We start from the raw sequence: 6,000 nt of genomic DNA on the forward strand, positions 1-6,000 counted from the left end.
ATGTCTTTTGACAAATTGGCTTAATAGCATCAGCATCAGGCATATACTTCCACAATCCTGTTCGTTAAGTACTACTTGGAACATATGCAGAGGAAAGGTCACTTATATTGATATTAATTAGAGCTGCATGAATCTCGGAACTTTCAAGCAACCAGAGGGGCTCCATGCTGTAACGTCTTCCTAGTTGTATTAGTATGTATGGAATACAGGTTTAGTCAGATAAGTACACTAAAGGCAAAACATTTTTCTTAGTGACCATGGTTCTTTCTTTTGTGTTTCTTTCTCAACTTGGAAGGAGAGAAATGAGTGCAAGATGATGGTTGTCAGTACATTTAGATTGCCACAACAGAGTGATTAATAAAAATGGAGTTGCCGTGAACCCGTTAAACGCATATCCAATATATAAAGAAGGGAACCTTAGCAAAGCTGCACAACCATTAGTCAAATCAGTTCAAGTGCATATACTAGTTAAAAAAACAAGCTTAGAATATAATGTACCAAATATTAATTTAGCCGTCATGTATACCACTCATAGGTGCTAGCGTGGCTGAGTTAGTGATCAGAAATGATCCTACAAAAAAACCATTGTTGTAGAAAAAACAAAATCCGTGTTCCTGCTAGGGTTTGAGTTCATGACTTAATTTATAAGCCAGGTGTTCCATACATGACATGGCAGCAGTTTCATTCTTTTCTTTCTAATGTAGACGCAATCCAATAATTGTAACCCAGTGTACTTGACCACATTTGAATGTTTCAACAATTCAAATGCTGAACTCTTAAGAGTACTAAAAGTGAAATATTTTTATGTGGGTAGTTCCATCAGTCAATACAGTCATCCTTAGTCCACTATAACTGCTGTTGTCTTAAATATTAAATGGTGGGCAATATTGGGAGATGTTGAACAAGTAAGCACCATCGGAAGATAAATAATTTTTGTACACCACAGGTCTTAGAACAGTTATCCATTGACAAAAAGCTAATAAAATTGACATTGTGCTTAAGAAGCCCGAGTATGTGAAAGTGAGCAAAGGCTTAGCAAGTTTAGGAGCTGTCCATCAAGAAAGATGTGTTTTCAGGTAACACTATATCCTAGTAAATACGAAGGGCAAGTGGAAAAGTAGGAGCTCCAGATTATATTTGGTCATGGCCAGGACATAACGTGAAATGATTATGAGACTTTCAGCTGTCCACAGAGTTGACAGTGCAAGCCTTACCTTAATTAGGTTTCCCTAAAAGGCTGCCACAGTAGGTTGACGCCTACTTGTATGTAATGGTTCATTTGAAGTTTTGTGGGTTGTTTTCGTCACTCCACTTGGAAGAACCCTTAGCACACCCCTTTTACTATTGCAAACTAATCCTTGCCTTCAAAGCCTTCCACTTCCCCTTTCCACAGCCTTCATTTTACTCTTACGCACCTGATATCCTCCTCGACCCTTGCGAGCGATGAGCTATGTGGAAATCAGTTTTTAATAAGGCAAGTCCCTTTGTCCAAACATTGACTCCAGGCAGAAGATTCTTTTGTTCAGTGACTGTCAGTCATTTAACTTATTGTGTGGTGATCTACTTTCTCTACACAAAACCTTGCACAATAAGGTGTAATTTAAAACCACCATTAATTTCTGGCAAAGTGGTACCTTAGTTGGCCAGGCCATTGCAGCTGACCAAGTGTGCTGACCAACTAGCTATCCCTAGTTAAGTACAAGGGCATCTCAGTCATTCAAGTGAGTATGGGAAAGAACATTTCAACAATAACTTTGGTTTATTCTCACATAAGAATAAGTTATGCAGACAGGGCTGCCTTTGTGGAATCGCTGGATCAAAAAAGCACACATGCATGAATCACGTGCATGCATACTTTCATATGAAAAGCTGACATTTCTATTGCGTCATTCTTTCACGCTACAAGTAAATGATATATTTCATTAATGTGGAAAGCTGGGCTAGTTGCTGATTAATCATCATACCTTGCAGCTAGTGTCATAAATTCTTAGGTGTCTTCGCCTTGTCCTTGTCAGTGCACTGCTTCACCTCCAAGATATGATAATCTATTTCATGTTTTGCAAAGGCTAACTATGAAGCTTTCGATGACAGTAGATACAGAACTATCAACTGACAACTCTGACTACCTAAAAGATAGACCATCAGAACACCAACATGATTGGGTAAAAAGGAAGCAGAGCAGTTCCTGACTGCCACCTTTGTTTCCTATACTAGCGAACGTGCCACAAATGTCGGACACGTAAATTGGGCAGCCACAACACGACGGCTCCTGAATTTCACAGGTGCAAACACCTCGCCAAAAATTCTAATGTGTAGTGCGGAAAGACATTTTTATAGTGTATTCTGTATGTATTGGTAGTGCGCTATCAAAGAACTGCGGCGCAAAAAAATCGTGAAGCTATTACGAAATCATCTATATTTATACATCCTTCACTGCAACCAAGAACGTTATACCAGAAAGGAGTTCCTGCCGTTTACACATATAACCGAAGACAAATTCAAAACCATGCATGTTTAGAGTGTTCAAAAAACAGAGCTATCTTAATAAATTTACAAGTACCGCATCGTTAGCCTGCACAACGCCTTGTATTGTATTGGAAATAAGAAAGGAAAAAATTTAAAAATGTAAATACAACACATAAAAATGAGTAAATCATTGCATATTGTCCCAGTTTCTAAGTACTAACACATACAGCTTTAATGGACGACTGCAAACAGCAGACAGAATGAATCACTGATTGGTAGCGCACACCAAAAGACACGTAGTATGAGCTGAATGAGTACTGATTTGCAGGAACTGTGAGATCACTGTGACCATTGTGAATATGGACAGCAGTTCATGGCGAGAACCACTAATTTGTTAGTCACTGTGCAACGAGTAAAGAATATGTACTTCTGACATGCAGCTTCTTTGCAGTACAACGTAATAATGAACCTCACTGACAAAAAACTAGAAAGTTGGAAACATCTCACTCGCACGAAGACATTAAAACTACGAAACTCAAGCTAAACAGCTATTGGCTTAATTTTGTGGATGGTTTATTGTACCAGTGCAGTCGGATATGCATATGGTACACGTCGAATACATTTTCACTGGAGCAAAAATTTTATGCGATGAAGCCGATAGATTTTGGTGTAAAAGCTAGTTCGTCGCAGCCACTGCAACTGCTGAGAACATATCGTAAAAACTTGATTTGCACACACACACACACACACACATATATGTGTGTGTGTGTGTGTGTGTGTTTATTTATTTATTTATTTATTTATTTATTCAGTACCCACAGGCGCCAAAGGGCATTACAGTGGGGGGAAAGGTTTAACAGAACAGGTATAAACTTTCACAAAATTTTTTTTTTACCCGACGTGAGAAAAAACAACAAAAGTTCAACAGAACTTACAGAATTTTCAAAACACGGTAACTTATACATGGGCAAATTCAATCTAAAGGTAAAAAGAAATAGGCTAGTTGAGTCACTTCAACAGGGCAAAAAATACATCATTTGACACGACGTTGACGACACTGGCAGGTAACCTATTCCATTCCTGTATAGTTCTTGGAAAAAATGTCTTCTTATACAGTTCTGTCTTGCATGGAACTTCTCGTACCTTTAGCGCATGATCCACGCGTTGTGATCGGTAATGAGGTGGCATTATGTATTTGTCCCTTTGTATACCAATTGTACCGTAGAATATGGCATGGAAAAGTTTCAGTCGCAGCCTTCTGCATCGTACCTCCAAAGTATCCCATTTAAACTCTTCCTTAGCACTTGTAACGCTGAAATTAACTTTGTATCGACCTGACATGTACCGCACACCTAAATTCTGTACCCTCTCAAGTTTATTAATGTCACGTGCCGTCGGAGGGTCCCAAACTACACAGCCGTACTCAAGGACGGACCTTACGTACGTCTTGTACAGCAGCTCTCGTGTAGACGTGCTGAATGCTCTGGAGTTCCTACGAAGAAAACCTAACATTTTCCCTGCCTTAGCGGTTACATAGTTAACCTGCTTCAGCCATGATAATTCTGGGGTGTACCAAACACCTAGGTATTTAAACTGTGTTACTTTAGCTATTAAATTGTTATTCAAGGTGTAAGAGAAATTTATAGGGTTCTTCTTTCGAGTAAATGTCATGTTGACTGTTTTGGTTAGGTTTATCTGCATGCGCCACTTAGTGCACCATTCACTAATTTTATTGAGGTCTTCCTGAATCAGACTGGCATCATCCGTGTTGTTAGTCACCCTATATAACAAGCAGTCATCTGCAAAAAGCCTTAGCTGCGAAGTAAGGCCTTCGCCAATATCATTTATATACAATAAAAAAAGTAAAGGCCCCAGGACGGAGCCCTGGGGTACACCGGATGTAACTGCTTGCGGGCGCGACTGAACCCCGTTTACGACCACGACCTGCCGGCGCAGGGTAAGATATTCTTTAACCCATGCGACAACCTGCGGGTGAATTTTATATTTATGCATTTTTTCTATGAGCAATGAATGGGGTACCGTGTCAAAAGCCTTTCTGAAATCGAGGAAGATACACTCAACTGAAAGCCTTTTATCCAAAGCAGAAGCAATATCATTTGTGAATTCTAACAACTGTGTAATACAAGAAAACCCCTTACGAAATCCGTGTTGGGAGGGCGTAATCACAGAATTAGTATTCAAATGAGCTACAATGCTCGTGAATAGAATATGCTCTAGTATTTTACATGCGATGGATGTCAATGATATTGGACGATAGTTTGAAACGTCGCTTCTAGGGCCAGACTTATGAACAGGGAACACAATACCTGTTTTCCAGTCATCAGTGTGTGTGCAAATCAAGTTTTTACGATATGTTCTCAGCAGTTGCAGTGGCTGCGATGAACTATGTGTATATATATATATATATATATATATATATATATATATATATATATATATATATATATATATATATATATATATATATATACTGGCTACCTGCGAGACACTGAACATTGCGAAAACATGATGAAGCGCAATGTGTTTACCGGAGTTTAAAATTTTTACGATAGCGCTTCACTGCATAATACTTAATGCTGCTGTAAAGCCCATTTGCAGACAACAATTATGCATTGCAGCGAATAGCTGGGTTTATTAGTTGGCTTTATTGTTGTTCGCGAGCGGTTGTGTAAAGAGGGCGCAAACAGAGAGGAATCCTGAGGGCAAGAAAACGGTTTAAAACACCACACCAGAAACACCTCTGAATGCATGTCGGTACACATATAAGATGGTTCTGTGCTCATACTGTGACCGGAGACGACGTGTACGCACGTGTGTAATTAGGGACTCTTATTATAGTCCCCGTGAGAGTTGAACTGAGCCCCCTTTCAATCTCAGTATGCTTCACAGCAATTCAGTTAGTTTGTATAACTCACCACATAACTTGTCTGTATTGTGGTGAAGATAAAGCAAAAAAACAACCATTAAGAAACACATACAAGACCTTTGCCCACGTGTAGGTGTGTGTGTGTGTGTGTGTGTGTGTGTGTGTGTGTGTGTGTGTATATATATATATATATATATATATATATATATATATATTAGCACATATGCTCCTCTGCACTGCATTTTGTACAATTTAGCCCACAAGATGTCTATGTTGCGGTCAAGTTTGCCCCCTGTGGGTTGTATTTTGTCCCCAAACAATAATCGTCATTTATCTTGCCCACATTTCCTTTCTTTAATGCTGCGAGGCCGGTACTTCCTAGTCACGAACGGCTTGTGCGTAATCAGCTTGACACAGCAGTCTCAACAGTAAAGTATCGAGCACCGAGTTTTCAAGAAAGGAAATATGCAAGTAAGGCAGATATGACGATTATCGCTGTAGGACAAGACAAGCCCTAAAGGATGTAAACTTTTTTTAGAGTGTACTGTGGACTGTCAGTGGCTGTGAAATCTTCAACGTCTAGCTCTTCTCTCTCTTTCGAGATAAAATTTAATTGCATCTAGAGAAGCCCCAGCCCCCGGCTTGGA

The sequence above is a fragment of the Dermacentor albipictus genome, chromosome 6 (genome assembly GCF_038994185.2).
Source record: "Dermacentor albipictus isolate Rhodes 1998 colony chromosome 6, USDA_Dalb.pri_finalv2, whole genome shotgun sequence".
Lineage (NCBI taxonomy): Eukaryota > Metazoa > Arthropoda > Arachnida > Ixodida > Ixodidae > Dermacentor > Dermacentor albipictus.